General features: G+C 39.8%; 1 protein-coding gene and 1 pseudogene across 1 annotated transcript in view; one reads left to right on the forward strand and one right to left on the reverse strand.

Annotated features, from left to right (window-relative positions):
• LOC100025731 (RLA class I histocompatibility antigen, alpha chain 11/11-like) overlaps window positions 1-19,408 on the reverse strand; it is a 182,143-nt gene that overhangs the window by 42,359 nt on the left and 120,376 nt on the right. The window lies entirely within an intron of this gene.
• Window positions 6,055-17,162, forward strand: LOC103092867 (zinc finger and BTB domain-containing protein 8A-like; annotated as a pseudogene).

The raw sequence follows: 19,408 nt of genomic DNA on the forward strand, positions 1-19,408 counted from the left end.
AAATATACTTTTCTTCCCATCTAAGACCTTTTCCCCCTTCCCTTACATACCACCCCCAACTCTGGCCAGGATGTTAGATGTATAGTTTTCCAAAATCAGAAGGATTGTGGAAAGCAAAGGAAAGTAACCATCAAAATTGTTGGATGCTCTCTGGTACAATTCTATGTAAATAAATCCAATTCGTTAAAATATAAAACAGAGATTTGAATCAGTCACCAAAACTGAGGCTTCAGTGTTCCCACTGACATTGAATTCAGCCCAGCCACCATCACCCTCAGTTCATGACATATCCAGACTCTTTTTCAGTCTTTGGGGCATTTGAACTTGCATAAAACTACAAGTACTACAACATCTGTTCTATCATCTGTTATATTTCTCAACATTATTTTGTTCAGTACAATTAAAACTTGATTTCCAAAAACTTTAAGTTTAGAGAAATTGAAATATTTGAGAACAGTAAAAAAATATTTTTTAAAATTTTCAATTTGTAAAACTTACTGTCTAAACCTGTAAATGGTATGGCAACTTGAGTTTTTAAAAGAAAGGTGGAGTTGGGGTTGCCACCTAAAGTACTGAATACCTTGGGTGAGGCCGTGAAGGTTGCCTGGGGCCCCAACCTGGGACAGCCTCATCTGACTAAAGAGAAGATAATATTAAGCAAAGCCCTTTGTTGATTGGAGGAGCTTCTCTGGGGCTAATCCAGGTCCTTGATCCAGCCAGTGGCACAAGGGGCAGTCAGGAGCTTTCAGGGAAGGGAAGAAGTGGAGCCCTTTGGAAAGGAAAGGAAGGAAAAATGTGGTGCTTCAGTCTAAGATGCAACCACCTTTTCCCCTAGAGTGTTCGCAGCTCTCACTCAGCCCTGCTGGCTCCTCAATCATTCACCTTATTAGAAAGTCTCTGCTTTCCCTCTTGGGAGGGAAAAGGAATTGCCAACATGGTCCTAAGCCATGTAGTAGTAGAAAGGAAGCCATAATAAACCATTGCTGCATTTGCCTATACCTTGCATTGTAAACCTCAAAATTTCTTAGACTTATAAATGTTGGAAATTTCACCATTGGGAAATTTCATACTTGAAAAATTCCCTATTGATAGTGGCTCTTGGCTCTTTTTGGACTTCCGTTTTGGAGCAGGCTGTCTCTTGCGTGATGTGAGGTTATTTTGTCTAGGCCTCTGGCCTAGGCACATGCTTCTTACTTGTATATTCTTTAATCTTTAACCTTTAATAAACCTCTAAAAAATATAATACTTCTTGCAGAGAGAAACTAATTTCTACCTGCCTCAGTCTCCCCATCTCCCCTAAATTTTAACTGTTACAGATGGCAACCACGAAGGGATGCATGGCTGAGGTATGAGGTATATGAATCAATTGGCAAGAGATATTAAAAAGACATCAGAAAATCCAAAAGAAAAATTTCTGGATGAAAATATAGACTATCAAAGTCTTATGTGTAAAAATTCCAAGTAGAAGAAAAATAAATCTATAACAGGTCCTTCAATCAGGGCCCAATCAAAATGATCTAAGTAATGATGCATTTACCCAGTCAGTGCCAGGACTACAGAAAGGTACCACACTATGAGAGGCAGAAAAGGGGACCAGATTATAGGAGCCAAGGTTTCAGGGATACTCGTCTGTGAGTATCTTTAGGGTGAGTGTGGATACAAGGAAAGCCTATGTCTTAACACATGTTAAACATCCAGAACTCTCACACTTGTGCATTCTCATCTGCTGGTGGAGTAGCAATGGCAGCATCAACTTCCATTTATTTATACTGCAGGTCTGCAAGTTCATTATTTTATTCATTCTTCTCAATAACTGGGCTATGGAAACATTAAACCCTCATCCCACTTTTACACAGGAGGCTCTTAAGACAGAGCTAAAAGGGCCTTGGGTATCATCTGCATGGAAAATTTCTACCTTTGAACTATGTTCCCCAGAATTCATTTTGTATTTCCCAGAATTCCTCTCCTCTCTCCATCACTTTATATAGTCATGTTCCTATATAGTTGACTGTAATTCTGCCTTTCTCACTCTCTTTTCCCATGTGCAAGGCTAGGAAGACTGGCTTTACTCAGGCTTTTTACATCAAGATATTTTTAATAAACTTTGTAAATATAATACTTGGAGTATTTCGGATATTAATTTTTAATCTACACATTGAACCCATTTTTCAGAGGGGAATGGTAAGAATTAGAGAGAGGGAAAAGACTTAGAATCCTAATCCAGTGATTTTTCTCCTTCAACTCCATTGAAAATTCACTTGTAAAGCCCTCTTGTGGGCAAGACAGATGAAGATAGGGTCTGAATTTAAGGAAGAATATGTCAAACATGGCATTCAGCTTGAAATGGAGGTGGGAGATTGACTAGCAAGCAGGCCAGTCTGGCTGAAAGGTAGAGTAAATGGAGAAGTGGTGAGGGAATGTAGTGATGGAAAGATGACTGCATTTGTGAAATTCAGTAAATCAGAAACTGTCCTCAAAAGAAAATGGGAAGGTTAGAGGAATGAATTTCATGGGGAAGATGAGTTCTATTTTGGACATGTCGAGTTTGAGATGCCTTTTGTTCCATCCAGGTGGGATTGTTGAAAAGGCTGTTTTTGAGTCAAGATTGGAGCTCAGAAGTTAGAAAAGGCTCAATACATAGACTTGGAGAATCATCTGTGTACAGATTAGAGTTCAATCCATGTCATCTGAGATCACCTAGTGGGCTGAATAGTGTGATGGATTGAGTGCTGGACTCAGGAAGATCTTAGTTCCAATCTTCCTTAGACACTCACTAGCTCTTGTGCTGAGAAAATCAGATTGTTTCATCATCTATAAAATGGGGATGATAATAATAACTAAAAGTACCTACTAAGAGTTCTTGTAAGGGTCAAATAAGATAACATGTATAACATGCTCTGTATAAGATAACATGTATAACATGTGGTTGAGAAATGAGGAGCAGATGAGGAAGTAGATGGGGAATTTTCTAGTGTGGCTGTATAACTTTTAGCTCAAGGAAACAGTAATGTGGTACTTTCTCCTCATTGATAAGATTAATTATTCAATGTCCCAGGCCTGCATGAGGGGTACTAAGTAATTTCTGGGGTTCATTTTAAGTCTAATATCTTCTCATATATGTAAGAAGGGAGATTTTCAGTGTATAACATTGTCAATGAAGAATAGGCTTTCTAGATTTGGAGGCTGTCTTTTTGTCTCTGCACCCTGGGAATGTAGGGATCTAGTCGGCTTGAGAGTAGCCAGTTTCTACTGGATGTTGTAAATTTTTGTAGTTTCCTGGGTGTGCAGGTTGAAATTTGTGTTGGCAGATGAGGACTTCTAATACTAGGGAAAGCTAATCAGCTGCCCAATGTCTCAGCATCTTAACCATTAGTCAGCCCAGGGATTAACCAAAGTCCAATAGCTTCCAGTGCCCTCAGGATGAACTATCAGCCCTTTCTTCTCATCCCTTTGCAGTAAAGGTGAGCTTATCTTTGGTTTGTTTTCCTTTCCAGTCATGCTAGAAATAAATGGCATTCAAATATATTCTGAACATTTGACATCTGAATCAATTTGGTAGACTCTGGCCTTTAACTCCAGCTTCTGTTGAGGAAAAGAAAACTCTTTTCCATAAAGAAATAAATGTTTTTCTCCATCTTTTAAAAATGAGAGGGGGCAGCTGGGTAGCTCAGTGGATTGAGAACCAGGCCTAGAGATGGGAGGTCCTAGGTTCAAATCTGGCCTCAGACACTTCCCAGCTCTGTGACCTTGGGCAAATCACTTGACCCCCATTGCCTAATCCTTACCACTCTTCTGCCTTGGAGCCAATACACAGTATTGACTCCAATATGGAAGGTAAGGGTTTTTAAAAAAAATGAGAGTATTCAACAATGAAACAAGCTCAAGTGGAGGGTCATAGAGTCTTTTATTTTCTCTTCTTTCTCCTCCCTCTCCTCCTGGACCACCTCCTCTAGCTCTTGCTGTTTCTTTTTCACTTTCTTCTCAAAAGTTTTGATTAAACTCCTATATGTAGTAGTTATATTTTAGATTTGGCAGTGGAGTCAGAGATCCAAAATCAAGCTCTGCCAAGCCCAAAATAAGACCACTATGTGAGATGAAGGAATAAGTGGGAAGTCACAAAGGATGAGATAATTACCTAGAAGACATCCAGTTTGAAATGTCCAAGAGGCAACAGATAGCATGGGTCTAAAGGTTAGAGAATAGAGCAAGGCAAGATAAATTGATCTGAGAATCATCAGCAGAGAGACAATGAATAAATCCATGAGAGTTGATGAGATCACAACAGAGTAATAAAAGAAAAGAAAAAGGGGTCCAAGGCAAAATCCTGAGAGACATTCACAGTGAGTGGATAAGATATGCCATGAATAACCAGTAAAAGTGATCAAGAAGGAACAGTCAGACAGATAGAAGGAGAACCAGGAAAGAGCAATATCTTCCTCCTCTTCAGGAGGCAAAGATGGTCTTCACTGTCAAATGATGCAGCCAGGGCAAGAAGGAGGACTGGGGCAAAACATTAGATTTGTCAATTTAAGAGATCCTTGGTAACATTCAGGAAAAGTGGCAGTTGAATAAGGAAGCTAAACCACAGAGGGTCCTTACTTCTTGGATGAAAGAGCTGAGGTCACTACTTGTCATTACCAAAAACAGAGCCCTTCATTCCTTTGTTCATTCAGGCAGACAGGAAATAAAGCACCAGCAGCACAGAGTTGTTACACAGTCATCTAGGACTCACTCTGAAAAAGCAACAGTAGAGAAATTCTTTTTTTTAAATTTAGTTTTATTGAATAATTAAGGAAATTTTTCCATAGTTATATGATTCATGTTCTTTTTCTTTTCTCCTCCAACTTTGTATTTTTGTACATTAAACCCCCTTCTCTCTATGTTTCCCTGCCGTCTGTGTTGGGCGCCCCGGAGACTGGCTCAAGTTGCTTTCAAGGTGAGTCCTCAGAGCCCTGAGGTTCCCGCTGCTGCTGTGGGCTCAGCACTATGGGTTGGGGGGATGGATCCTGGAACCTTCTTTCTGTCTACCCTTTAGATCCAAGTGATCTAGGGTTCTGGCTTTTGGGGTGCGGTACCTTTTGATTCAGGTCCAGGAGGAGGTTTCCCCACGTCTACCTGTTGTTCAGCTTGAATTTCGGTGGCCTAGGAGCACTTTGTTTGCGATTGGTAAGGAAGGGTTTCCGAGGTCTGAACTTTCGCTGCTTCTATGCCGCCATCTTGACTGGAAGTGCACTTTATCTATTCTTAGTCTCCTTCCCTATCTTAAGGTCCACACCATGAAGGTCCTCTTGGACACTCTAAACTGGATGTCTTCTAGAAAATTAGCTCATTTTAGGGAATCCCCACTGATACTTTCATCCTATATAAGATTGTTAGAGTCTGGGTATGATTATGAGTCATCAGAGAAAAATAGCCCAGCTACAGTTTCTCCACTGCAAAACTCAACACAGAGGAGCAGCTAGGAAAGACAGTGGATAGAGAGCCAAGTCTGGAGTCAGAAGAACCTGGATTCACATCTGACCTCAGATACTTCCTAGTTGTGTGACCTTGGGCAAGTCACTTACCCCATTTGCCCAGTCATTATTGCTCTTCTGTCTTAGAATTGATACCATGCTGGAAGGTAGGATTTTTTTTCTCCCTCCCCTATCCCCCTACCCTCCAAGGTAAGAGTTGTTTTTTTTTTAAACCTCATTACATTACTGTGGCATATTAAACATATACATTTAATCAAGACGTTTAAGAAAAAGGAAGAGGGGAATGAAGAATGGTGAAAACTTAAGAGGAGGGAGAGATGAAAGATGTGGAATAAAAAGAAGAGGAGATACTGTAGGAGGAGGAATTAAAGAAGAGCAAAAAGGAGGTAACAGAGTAAGAGAAAGAGGAGAAAGTAAAGACTTTTATGGCCATCCTCTAGAGCTTTCTTCATTAGTGAATACCCTCAGTTTGAGAGACAAGGGAAGGAACTTATACTTTAAGTGAAAAAAGGCTTTATTTCCCTCCACAGAACTTGGGGATGGAGGCCAGAGACAACCAACGAGATTCTGATGTGTTCTATCTTCAGAATGTATTTGAATACCAGTTGTACTCCAGACACAGAGAAACTGGAAAAGAAAACAAAACAAAACAAACATGAATTCTGCAATGAGGGGATGAGTAGAGAGGCACTGAAGGCACTGGGGTCTGCACGCCTTTGGGTAAGGCTGGGCTAGCTAAGGAGCCTTGGGGGTAAGAAGATGCTGAGACATGAGCAGATGCTTAGCTCTTCCTCCCAGCAGTCACACACAGACACCATCCTGTACATCCGGGACACTACACGAGGTTCCTCTATCAAAGCCGGCATTTCCCAGGCCGACTACAGCGCCTTCACACAGCTCAGGCTCCTTCCTCTTGGGATGAAAATCCTGAAAGCTTTTCTGCTTAGTTGGATCCTCAGCGCTCCTCAGCTTGTTATTCCCAGGATCGAGCTATTCATTCGTTCCTTTGTTCCCTCTTTCAGTCAGGCAAGCAGGCAGCAAGAGCAGCGGGGGGCAATGTATCTGCAGTGATTCAGGATGGACTCGGGACAGCAGCGCCATTCAAGGGCTCTGAGGAGCCTCAGCCAAGTGCGAGAGAAGAAGCTTGTCCAGGTTCTTCCTATTTCTGTGAAGGACCTGGTTCTGGAGGCGGCATTACCTGAATAGTATCAGCGAGCCTGGACTGTGTCTCTGACTGACGACTTGGTCACGGTGAGGGCAGCGCCTAGGGCAAGGCAGACTCGAACTGAGCCAACGCGCACTACTAGCGAGAATGGGAGTCTCTTCTGGGAAAAGAAAGCGAAAGTGGAGGTGGGTCCTTGGATCCCCAAGAGGAGAAAGACAAGCCCTGGGGGCAAGAGGAGACCCAGAAACCTGAAAGAGCAGGAAGAACCCAGGTCCAATCTGAGCCCCAGTCCAGGAGTTTCTTCAAATCTTCTGGCTTCTCTAGCCCCTGCCGCCCGCCCACAGATTCTGCAAGTCACGCAGCAGCTAAGCAGATCAAGCTTGGAGTACGAGGACCAGTCAGGGCAGGGGCGCTCTTATACGCAATGTACTGCAGCCTGGGCTCCAGGTCCCTGGTTCAAAGGAGAGCCGGGCCTCAAAGGAACAGGTCTCAGTGTCTGGGGGATGCAAGAGGGTGAGCTCGCTGGGCACTTTCTCAGAGCCACAATGGGTGTTTCTGGCAGGAGCAAAGAGGGAAGGCTAGCAAGTGAAACCATTCCTCCTGGCGGCTGCCTCACAGAACTCAGGCTGGGTGGAAGGAGTGTGAATCTGTGGGTGAGGTCGGGGTGGGGGACCCACTAGCCATTAGTTTCTAGAAGAGCCTCCCAAGACATTTCCCCTTTGCTCTCGTCAGGAATAGTGGGATAATTGGGAGTGGAAGGTAGGGGTGAGAGTGAAGGAAAGCTGTCTCTGGGGAGAATCTTACACAGGAAGGGTGAAATGGGTCTGCAGTAATTGTGCCCTGGGTAAGTTAGATCTTGCAATGCTGTGGATTGGGGGCAGGAGAAGGGGGTAGTAGGGGATCTGTCTGAGAATCATGAATCCTCACCCTGACTGCTTCCCAGGACACTGTAAGAGGAGAGGCAGCTCTGGAAGCAAATAGGGGCAGATCCCTAGTCTAGTGGTGCTCCCTTTACTTGGCTCTTCCTGCAGGGCTTGTGCTTGGGGTTTGGGAGACTTTGCTCTTGGATTGAGTGACTGAGGAAAATGAGCAAGAAGAAGCAGGAATCCTGCCAGCAACTAACTGGCCTGCATTCCCTGCCACCATTCAAAGACTGGGAGAGGAGCAGCTCTAGGCTTTCCCAATGACCCAGAGCATGGAGTTAGTCCTAGTCCCTAGTAACTCTTTCCTGGTGCTTTTCATCCAAAAGAGCAGTCAATCCATTAACAGCCTGTGCAGTGTCAGAAGTAATCAAGCAAGAAAACTATGGGTTCTGCCCTTGGGGATCTTCCAGTCTTGAGAGCCAATCCTCTAACATACAAGCAGCTGGCAACACAAGCATACAGAAGCTTCAACAAAATGCTACTTGAGGCTTGTCGAGAATTATTTCCATCTGATATTTTGGGGGAAGACTTCTTGGAAGATGTGAAAATTGTTTAGAAGATTAAGATAAAGAGGATTTCTACAGATTTAGTGAGAGAAGGTACATTTGGGGCACAGGGAATGGTATTGACAAAGGCATAGAGATGGGTAAGTATAGGACCTAGGCTCTTAAGATGAAGATCGACACCTGACCTCAAACAGGGGAGGAGGATATCTTTCTCATGTATTAACACTTTGGGTGGAAGGAGGCTATGAAGGCTGAAGGACTTCTCTAAAGAAGAAATAAGACACATTCTTGATTCTTGGGGCAGTTTATTTACTCAGTTTATCTGTAAACAAGGATTCTCTTTGGTAATGAAATCAATCAGGTATTGCCAAATGGCAAAGGGAAGGAGAAACCCTCAAAAGTCCAGGAGACTCACCTCTTGTGAGTCTAATTGAGGTCTGAGAGAGATTCTAGAAAGGGATATCACAAAGTGCATAAGTTGACAGAGAAGACAGGAAATGGACCTTTATTCCTCCATCTGACTCTGGGCTTGCTCAGATAACAAATGGCTGGAAACTCTGGGTAGATGGACACAGGCTCTCCCTCTCCCAGCTAGCCAGTCAGGTAGGACTTGAGCATCTCTCTATACTTTCATCATTTAATAAGTAGGTTATAAAATGAAGGTATGCTTTATCTTCTTGTCTAAAGATCTTTATTTTTTAAAGTGGCCTCATTTCCCTGCTCTTTTCCTCTAGGCTCAGTGTGTGACAACTGGCTCCAAACTACCATCCCCATTCCACCATACTCAAGATACCATGTGAGCCATCCAGTCTCTTTGAGGAGCAAAGAACATTTCCTGTTCTTCAAATTCACAGTCTGCTCCCACTCTAGTACCAGAATCAAACAGTCAAGTCATTAAAAAGCATTTTCTAGGTGCCTGGCTTGGTATATAAGGATCCCTGGGCTACATATTGCCTTAGAAAACCACATATTAGCACTTATGTTTTATTGTATCTTGATATTGTTAAGAATTTCCCGAAGGGGCAATTCCCTTGCTCTGCTGCTGGGATGCCCTCCAGCCTGTGGCACTCGAAAATACAAGATGACCAAAGTTGACAGATTTTGGAGATTCCCTATTTTGAATCCATTTGGCACAACAGGTTTTTCCGCAGCAGTACCAACTAATTTACAGGATGGAGATTTCCTCACATCAGTCTCACCTGTTGCAACAACCTAACGAGCAGCACAAGCAAGATGTGTTTTGTGACTGCAGTGTTCTAGTTGAAGGGAAAGTCTTCAAAGCACATAGAAATGTGCTCTTTGCAAGCAGAGGCTATTGTAAAGTGCTTCTTTCTCAGAGCTCAAAGGAAACATGACAACCAACCACAGCTACATTTCAAGCTTTCTCTCCTGACACTTTTACTGCTATTCTAGACTTTGTATATTCAGGCAGACTTTCTCTCACTGGTCAAAATGTCATAGAAGTGACGTCAGCTGCTAGTTTCCTTCAAATGACTGATGTCATTAGTGTATGTAAGACCTTCATTAAGTCCTCACTTGACATAAGTGAGAAAGAGAAGGATCGCTACTTCAGACTCTCAGATGAAGATGCCAATTCCAATGGTGTAGCGGAACGTTCTTCTTCTAATACCAGGTGCCATGGAGACAGCAGTCCATAATCTCATTGAAGCCGGATCAAGGACGTGTGCCATGAGGGACAAACCTTGGAGCAATTACAACTATGATCCAACTTCCCAATGGAACCCGCAGCAACCCCCAACCAATCATGAACAAGACAAGCCTTGGTTCAAAAGTCCAGGCCTTGGGAGTTACCGTAGTCTACAGATGTTCCTCATTACAAGTGAAGCAAACTTGAAGATGGAACTTCTGAGGCCCCCAATCACACCCTCCATCCGAAGAAAAAGTACAAAATGATGCTGGAATTGACTGCCCTCGTGCGGGGCTTACGTAAGGCAAATAATCTGATGTCACACCCAGAAGCCTCCCAGGTCCCCATCAGGAACAAGAGTCCTCCCGATCTACATGCAAGTCACCTAAAACGGGTAAACCCTGTTCCAAAATGCCTTTAATTCTAGGTGTTGTGGGTAGCTGGAATATAGATGAGCTGCCTAAAATGAGAGTCAGATGCCTGTTCTGCACACACGTGGTGAAAAGGAAAGCAGACGTAAAGCGCCACCTTCCTTGCCATACAGGAGAATGGCCTGACCGTTGTGAGGCCTGTGGGCAAAGACTCAGCAGGCTACACCGTCTAAGGAGCCATTTCCAACAATTCCTCAGGCATGCAAGCTGATATGCTGACAATGCAGGTGCCATGTGACTGATCTACCTGGGCAAGCAGTGCAAGAAGGAACAAGGAGCTACAGACTGTGTAAGGAGGGCCTCGCTGAAGCTGGCCTAGACAGCATCCCCATAACCTGGAAGCTGAACGACCATGTGTGTCCTCTTCACATGGAGAAAAGAAGCCCAAGTGGCAACTGAGTGAAAGGAAAAAAAATCCTATGTGGAGATTGTAGAGGACAGGTCTATGGCTCTGATCATACAACACGCTGATGATAGTGAGGATGAGAAAGAAGAAAAGGAAATAAAGCCCAACATTAGGCAGTTGTGAACCAACTGATGCGGCATGTCTTATATTTGAATCCTTATATTTCTCTTCCCCTCACAAGAGTCTGATTAACACCCCTATCATGGTGGCTTTTTTAAATGATGACCTAATTTGCATGCATTTGTGGACAGACCATTAAGTTCTTATTCTGAACTTTGTTGCTCTGGGGCACCAGTATGTGGCTGCACTTGCAAAGAGGGCCTAGCTTGAGTTGGCCTGACGGATGATGAACAACTGCTTTGTGCAGTATAATAGAGGAATACTTTTTATATATTAGAAGATCAGCTTGGGAAATTTTTCAGTGACAAACATGTAAGATAAATTAACTGTAGCCAAACATGAAACTATATAAGACTTCCCTGATGCTTTTAAAAACATAGATAAGCTATCACATATTGCATATTCCTGGGGGAAAAGGTAAGAGCCCAATTCAGAGTCTAGCTGCCCACCTCAATGCACTGATAAAAAATATTTTGTGATAATTTCATATCTGGAACAACTGGTTCATTAAGGTTTCCTATCCTACATGAAGTTTGTTCTCCTTCCAAAATGTGTAAATCGACTTGGGAATTATAGCAGAAAACTAATTTAAGATCAGTATTTGAGGTTAGTCATTCTTAATGAAGTGCTTAAAGCTAAATTAAGAAATGTACAACTTCCAAAACTCTCAAGTGCAGCTGGAATCAGATTAAAATGTAATTGGGAAGAGAATGAAATAAATAAAAACCTTTCTATTTGAGTTTGACACCTCTATGTGAAATGAGTGACCGACAAAGGGCTAGAAACAGGCAATACTCTGTTTATTGTAACTTTTCTAAAAGTAAGAAATAATACTAAAATTTAGGCTTCAGTAAATGAAATCTTGCTAATTCAGTTTTTCTTATAGAAAATGTAGCTGATTAGATTGCTCTTATTAGTACTTTTAACCTCTTCTGAAACTACCAAGAATAAAGGCAAAATCTCAGTAAAATGAATTAAAGATCTTTGCAATATAGTAGTTACTAGGGTATTAAAATGTTACTTAGTAAAATATCTGTTTTTAATAGATTAAAATTATTAGCAACACCATTTTTTGGTTAATTTAATTTTTCTGAAACTTTGAAAAGTTCACATTAATATAAATTAAAAACATCTTACTGCCATATTTCTTACCATGCTTTCAATTGTTTTTAACTTTAAAAAATGAGAAGTTAATTCGAGTTCTGCCAAAGTTAATAAAATAATTTAAAAATCAGAACCAATTTGTGAGGCATAGTTATAGTTTTGAAGTTGAAAATTAGATAGTAGTATTAAGAACTAAGCACTCTACACTATAAAAAGTCAAAGCACATGTTGTCACTATTAAGTTTGAAATGAATTTCATTTTGGGGGATTAAAGGCTGCATACTCTAAAAACAATACAAAACTCCACATCACACATCAAGATGGTACTTCTAATTTATTATTTCTATCTTTTTTAATCATTATCTTTGATACCTATTTGTGGATATGAAATTATTGCTATATCCAAGTACCAGTATAAGACAATTATCTTTCTTTTTCTTTTTTTTTAGTTTTTAAAACATTATTTTATTTGGTCATTTTCATACATTGTTCATTGGAAACAGATCATTTTCTTTTCTTCCTCCCCAACCCCCTCCACCCCTTCCCTATCCAAGGCGTGATTCCTCTGGGTATCACATGTGTCCTTGCTCTGAACCCATTTCCTTGTTGTTGGTATTTGCATTAGAGCACTCATTTAGCTTCTCTCCTCGATCATTTCCCCTCAACCTCTGTAGTCAGGCAGTTGCTTTTCCTGTGTTTTTACTCCCTCAGTTTGTCCTCTGCTTGAGGATAGTTTTTTTTTCTTTCTTGTAGATCACTGCAGGTTGTTCAGGGATATTGTAAAGCCATTACTGGAGAAGTCCATTATGTTCTCTTGTATCACAGTGTGTCAGTCTCTGTGTACAATGTTCTTCTGGTTCTGCTCCTCTCACTCTGCATCAATTCCTGGAGGTCATTCCAGTTCCCATGGAATTCCTCCACTTTATTATTCCTTTGAGCACAATAGTATTCCATCACCAACATATACCACAATTTGTTCAGCCATTCCCCAATCAAAGGGCATCCCCTCATTTTCCAATTTTTGGCCACCACAAAGAGTGTAGCTATGAATATTCTTGTACAAGTCTTTTTCCTTATTATCTCTTTGGGGTACAAACCCAGCAGTGCTCTGGCTGGATCAAAGGGTAGACATTCTTTTATCGCCCTTTGGGCATAGTTCCAAATTGCCCTCCAGAATGGTTGGATCAGTTCACAGCTCCACCAGCAATGCATTAATGTCCCCATTTTGCCACACCCCCTCCAGCATTCATTACTTTCCATTGCTGTTATGTTTGAACAATCTGCTAGGTGTGAGGTGATACCTCAGAGTTGTTTTGATTTGCATCTCTCTGATTATAAGAGATCTAGAACACTTTTTCATGTGCTTATTAATAGTCTTGATTTCTTTAACTGAAAATTGCCTATTCATGTCCCTTGCCCATTTTTCAATTGGAGAATGGCTTGATTTTTTGTACAACTGGTTTAGCTCTTTATAGATTTGAGTAATTAGACCTTTGTCAGAGGTTTTTGTTATGAAGATCATTTCCCAATTTGTTGTTTTCCTTCTAATTTTAGTTACATTGGTTTTGTTTGTACAAAACCTTTTTAATTTGATGTAGTCAAAAATATTTATTTTGCATTTTGTGACTCTTTCTAAGTCTTGCTTGGTTTTAAAATCTTTCCCTTCCCAAAGGTCTGACATGTATACTATTCTGTGTTCACCTAATTTACTTATAGTTTCCTTCTTTATATTCAAGTCATTTGCCCATTCTGAGTTTATCTTGGTGTAGGGTGTGAGGTGTGTAAAAAATACTCGAATACAGGACTACAATCCCCATGAGCCTTTGCTCCACTTCCCCAGAATGCCTTGTAATCTCACCTGGGCCGAGAACGAGAAGGTATTTAAGCTGATTCAAAGGCTTTTGAGGGGTCTCTCTCTTGGCTCTTTTTGGACTTCCATTTTGGAGCAGGCGTGTCTCTTGCGTGATGTGAGGTTATTTTGTCTAGGCCTCTGGCCTAGGCACATGTTTCTTACTTGTATATTCTTTAATCTTTAACCTTTAATAAACCTCTAAAAAATATAATACTTCTTACAGAGAGAAACTAATTTCTACCTGCCTCAGATGCCTCAGTCTCCCCATCTCCCCTAAATTTTAACTGTTACAGTTTTTGGCGACCACTAGATTGGATGAGAACTTCTCAAAAATTTTTTTAGCCTAGAGAATTTTTTTAAAAGCCATGATTCTCCAAGATACTCTTTAGAAAACCATCTTGATCGGCGCCTGTTTCTCCTCCTGGCCTCTCACCTGGTGCCCAAGCTGTGCTCCGGCTCCTGCCCCGACCCACCCGGGCGGTCTGTCTCTCACCCATCTGGCCTCCAACCCAGACGGCTCATCACCCCAGCCCCAGCCCCACAAGTGTGACCCCAGCGGGCTCATCACCCAGATCCTTGGAGCAGATTGCTGAGGACTCATTGCGACCAGCTGGTAACAGTATTGGCCAAGTGGGTGGAGGGGAGAGAGGGAAAGGAGACCGGTAATTTTCCCTTAGGCTAAGCCTCCACGTGGATGGGGGTATTGACCACAGGGGGATCAGAGCAGGGGAGAGAGAAAAGGGAGAGGAGAAGAAACAGATTTTTCAAACAGAAACTTAAAAAGCAATGGGCTGTTTAAAAGGATTTTTGACTATTCTGGTAATTTCATTGATTTCACCTGCGTGCCAGAAGAAACATTCAGCCCAAAGATTCAACTTTGAATTTGCAAATGGGTGGCTCAGGGAACTGAGAGCATGGTCCTGGGTTAAAATCTGGCCTCAGATACTCCCCAGCTGTGGGGCTCCGAGCAGCAGATCGATAGCCTTTACTACTCTACCTTCGGACAATAGACAAATGGATAATTAAAAACAAACAAACAAACAAAAAAACCCACCCAAGGAACTTTAAAGACTAAAGGCTATATTCTAAGGCATTTCAGACTCCAATGGTTTATAAAAATCTCTGTATTCTATTGCATTTTTTGTTATGGTTTAACTTTGTGATTTTAAGTTCATATATTACTGGATTCAATATTATTCTGCTTGAACTGAAGGTTGATTGAATTTATTTTGAATGTACTGAGTTTTAAAATTCTGTTGTTTTCCCCTATAACTGTGTTGAACAAATATTATTGTGAATAAGCCCATATATGAAAAAACAGCTTTTTTCTATTTTGCTGAGGATAGATGGACTTCAGAACTGGTTATAATTGTATTAACAACCTTTGGAATTTTAATGTGCTAAATACCTCAAATGATTTGATTTTAAGGGTTTTTTAAATATGATTTTTGGAATTTTTTTTTAACAATCTGGTTATTTTTGCCTGCCCCTACCACGAGGTAAGGCCCATTAGCTGAAGTGAAATACATTTTATAAACCCCAACCTTCCCACATGTGAATGGAAGTTGGGCAGTTAATTTCAGGGCATTTGTACCCTTAAAAAGCCTCCAAAAGGAGCACCCCTTTATTTATACTCTTCAGCTCACTACTTTACTTGCACCAGAATGATATATAGATTTTTTGATTATGCTCTTAATCCTAGATGAGTTTTACTTTGTTTAAAAAAATATATGTTTATTACCAAGGTTGAAAGATTGCTATGTTTGTAAAAATTGTGACAAATGTCCATCAATTCATAGGTTTTAAAAATGTTATACAGCAACTTATGTGAAATATGAAAGTGTGTTTGTTTGCTACTGTAATTAATTGGGCTATTGAGAATTTTGGGGATTTTGATATCTACATATTTGTACTACTGTATTTTTAAAGATAAAAAAATTGTTAACCATGTTCAATTCATTTGCCTTCTACTCACAGTGATCATGGCCAGATACAAAGAGGAAATGGATCTCATTTTTTGGTGAGAAAGCCTTGCATTTTATATTTTCTTAACTGACACAGAGTGTCAATGATTATAAGCTATATTTTTGAATTTTTAAAGCACTTTTATTATTATATTTTTCTTGCATGTGCAATATACTTTTTCAGTTTTTTTATTATTTTTTCTCTCCTTTTTATATTTGAAGCACATGTCACCAGTATTAAGATTTTCTTTAACCTTTTGATTTTTCAGTACTACAAGTGTAAGATACATTTGTCAGCATGCCCAAAAAGCTTATGAATATAAAAATGATGCCACTAATTATTTAAATAAATTATGGGATTTTGCTTAATGATTCTGTCTGATTCCAGGAGAAGATATACACACAAGAGCCATTTCAAAGAGCCAAAGAAAGGCCAATCTAGGATGGATTGATGCACTTCTAGGCCAATACAAAGGTCTTGAACCTAGTGTGAAGACTCGAGGTTACTGTATTTAACATGTGTTAAGACATAGGCTTTCCTTGTATCCACACTCACCCTGAAGATACTCACAGACCAGTATCCCCAAAACCTTGGCTCCTATAATCTGGTCCCTTTCTTTTCTGCCTCTCATAGTGTGGTACCTTTCTGTAGTCCTGGCACTGACTGGGTAAATGCATCATTACTTAGATCATTTTGATTGGGCCCTGATTGAAGGACCTGTTATAGATTTATTTTTCTTCTACTTGGAATTTTTACACATAAGACTTTGATAGTCTATATTTTCATCAAGAAATTTTTCTTTTCTTTTGGATTTTCTGATGTCTTTTTAATATCTCTTGCCAATTGATTCATATACCTCATACCTCAGACATGCATCCCTAACTGATTCTTAATCTTTCAATCACCCACAACACGGGGGAATGTAAAAAAATATCATTATTTAATTACAAAGTTTAAATTCCTTTTGAGAAGAATTTTAGGTAAAGAAGATGCTACCTCTCTGAATCCAGAACTGAACTGTTGGAGAAGCCACCATGAAGAAGCCTCCAGACCACAAGTTGCACAAAATTGAACTTTGGATGTGGTTGATTGAACATTTATTTGTATGTATACTTTTATGCCAAAGGGGACTGCCCCCTAATGGCTTTTTGTCAATGTGTTCAGCAATTATTGGTTTTATTCTTTTTTCTCTTATCCTCACACTATTGTAATCTTTTAAGTTTATTATGTTTTTATGATCCTTTTGGGGAAAAATTAATTTTTCCAAAAATGATCACACGATGGAATGTAAAAAATAGACTCGAATACAGGACTACAATCCCCACGAGCCTTTGCTCCACTTCTCCAGAATGCCTTGTAATCCTACCTGGGCCGAGATCGAGAAGGTGTTTAAGCTGATTCAAAGGCTTTTGAGGGGTCTCTCTCTTGGCTCTTTTTGGACTTCCGTTTTGGAGCAGGCGCATCTCTTGCGTGATGTGAGGTTATTTTGTCTAGGCTTCTGGCCTAGGCACATGTTTCTTATTTGTATATTCTTTAATCTTTAACCTTTAATAAACCTCTAAAAAATATAATACTTCTTGCAGAGAGAAACTAATTTCTACCTGCCTCAGATGCCTCAGTCTCCCCGTCTCCCCTAAATTTTAACTGTTACAGGTTTTGATCCAAACCTAATCTCTCCAACACTGTCTTCCAATTTTCCCAGCAGTTTTTATCAAATACTGGATTTTTGTCCCAAAAGCTGGGGTCTTTGGGTTTGTCAAAGACTGTCTTACTGAAGTCATTTACCCCAAGTCTATTCCACTGATCCTCCTTTCTGTCTCTTAGCCAGTACCAAATTGTTTTGATAACCACTACTTTGTAATATAGTTTGAGTTCTGGGACTGCAAGGCCACATTCCTTTGTAATTTTTTTCATTATTTCCCTGGATATCCTTGATCCTTTATTCTTCCAAATAAACTTTATTATCATTTTCTCTAATTCAGTAAAATAGTGTTGGCACTAAATAGATAGATAAGTCTGGGTAGGATGGTCATTTTTATTATGTTAGCTTGTCCCACCCATGAGCAATCAATGTTTTTCCAATTCTTTAGATCTAGTTTTAATTGTGTGGAGAGTGTTTTGTAGTTGTCTTCATATAGTTCCTGTGTTTGTCTCGGCAGATAGATTCCTAAGTATTTTATATTGTCTCGGGTGACTTTAAATAGAATTTCTCTTCCTAATTCTTGCTGCTGAACTGGGTTGGAGATATATAGAAATGCTGATGACTTATGTGGGTTTATTTTGTATCCTGCAACTTTGCTAAAATTGTTGATTATTTCGATTAGCTTTTTGGTTGCTTCCCTAGGATTCTTTAAGTAAATCATCATATCATCAGCAAAGAATGACAGCTTGGTCTCCTCATTGCCAATTTTAATACCTCCAATTTCTTTTTCTTCTCTAATTGCTACTGCTAGTGTTTCTAGTACAATATTAAATAATAAAGGTGATAATGGGCATCCTTGTTTGACTCCTGATGTTATTGGGAAGGCTTTGAGTTTTTCCCCATTGCAGATGATGTTTGCTGATGGTTTTAAGTATATACTGTTTATTATTTTTAGGAAAGGCCCTTCTATTCCTATACTTTCTAGTGTTTTCACTAGGAATGGGTGTTGTATTTTGTCAAAGGCTTTTTCTGCATCTATTGAGATAATCATGTGATTTTTGTCAGTTTGCTTGTTTATATGGTCAATTATGTGGATGGTTTTCCTAATATTGAACCATCCTTGCATTCCTGGTATGAATCCTACTTGATTGTAGTGGATAACCCTTGTGGTGACTTGCTGGAGTCTTTTTGCTAGTATCCTATTTAAGATTTTTGCATCTATATTCATTAGGGAGATTGGCCTATAGTTTTCTTTCTCCATTTTTGATCTACCTGGCTTTGGGATCAGTACCATGTTTGTGTCATAAAAAGAATTTGGTAGAACCCCTTCTTGGCTTATTCTGTCAAATAGTTTGTATAGTATCAGGGTTAGCTGTTCTTTGAATGTTTGATAGAATTCATTTGTGAATCCATCTGGGCTTGGGAATTTTTTCTTAGGGAGTTCTTTGATGACTTGTTCAATTTCTTTTTCTGATATGGGGTTGTTTAGGTAATTTATTTCTTCTTCTTCTAGCCTAGGCAATTTATATTTTTTTAAGTATTCATCCATATTATTTAGATTTCCATATTTTTTGCCATATAATTGGGCATAGTAGTTTTTAATGATTGCATTGATTTCTTCTTCATTAGAGGTGAGGTCTCCCTTTTCATCTTGGATACTGTCAATTTGTTTTTTTTCTTTCCTTTTTTTAATTAGACTGACTAGTACTTTGTCAATTTTATTTGTTTTTTCAAAGTACCAGCTTCTAGTCTTATTTATTAAATCAATAGTTTTTTGACTTTCAATTTTATTAATTTCTCCTTTGATTTTTAGGATCTCTAATTTAGTCTTCATCTGAGGGTTTTTAATTTGTTCACTTTCTAGTTTTTTAATTTGCATGCCCAATTCATTGAACTCTGCCCTTCTTAATTTGTTTATATATGAACTCAAGGATATAAATTTCCCACTGAGTACTGCTTTGGCTGCATCCCATAAGTTTTGAAAGGATGTCTCACCATTGTCATTTTCTTCAATGAAGTTATTGTTTCTGATTTGTTCTTTAACTAGCTGGTTTTGGAGAATCATATTGTTTAATTTCCAATTAATTTTTGATTTATCTATCCATGTACCCTTACTAATTATTATTTTTATTGCATTGTGGTCTGAGGTTGCATTTATTATTTCTGCCCTTT

The sequence above is a fragment of the Monodelphis domestica genome, chromosome 2 (assembly GCF_027887165.1).
Source record: "Monodelphis domestica isolate mMonDom1 chromosome 2, mMonDom1.pri, whole genome shotgun sequence".
NCBI lineage: Eukaryota > Metazoa > Chordata > Mammalia > Didelphimorphia > Didelphidae > Monodelphis > Monodelphis domestica.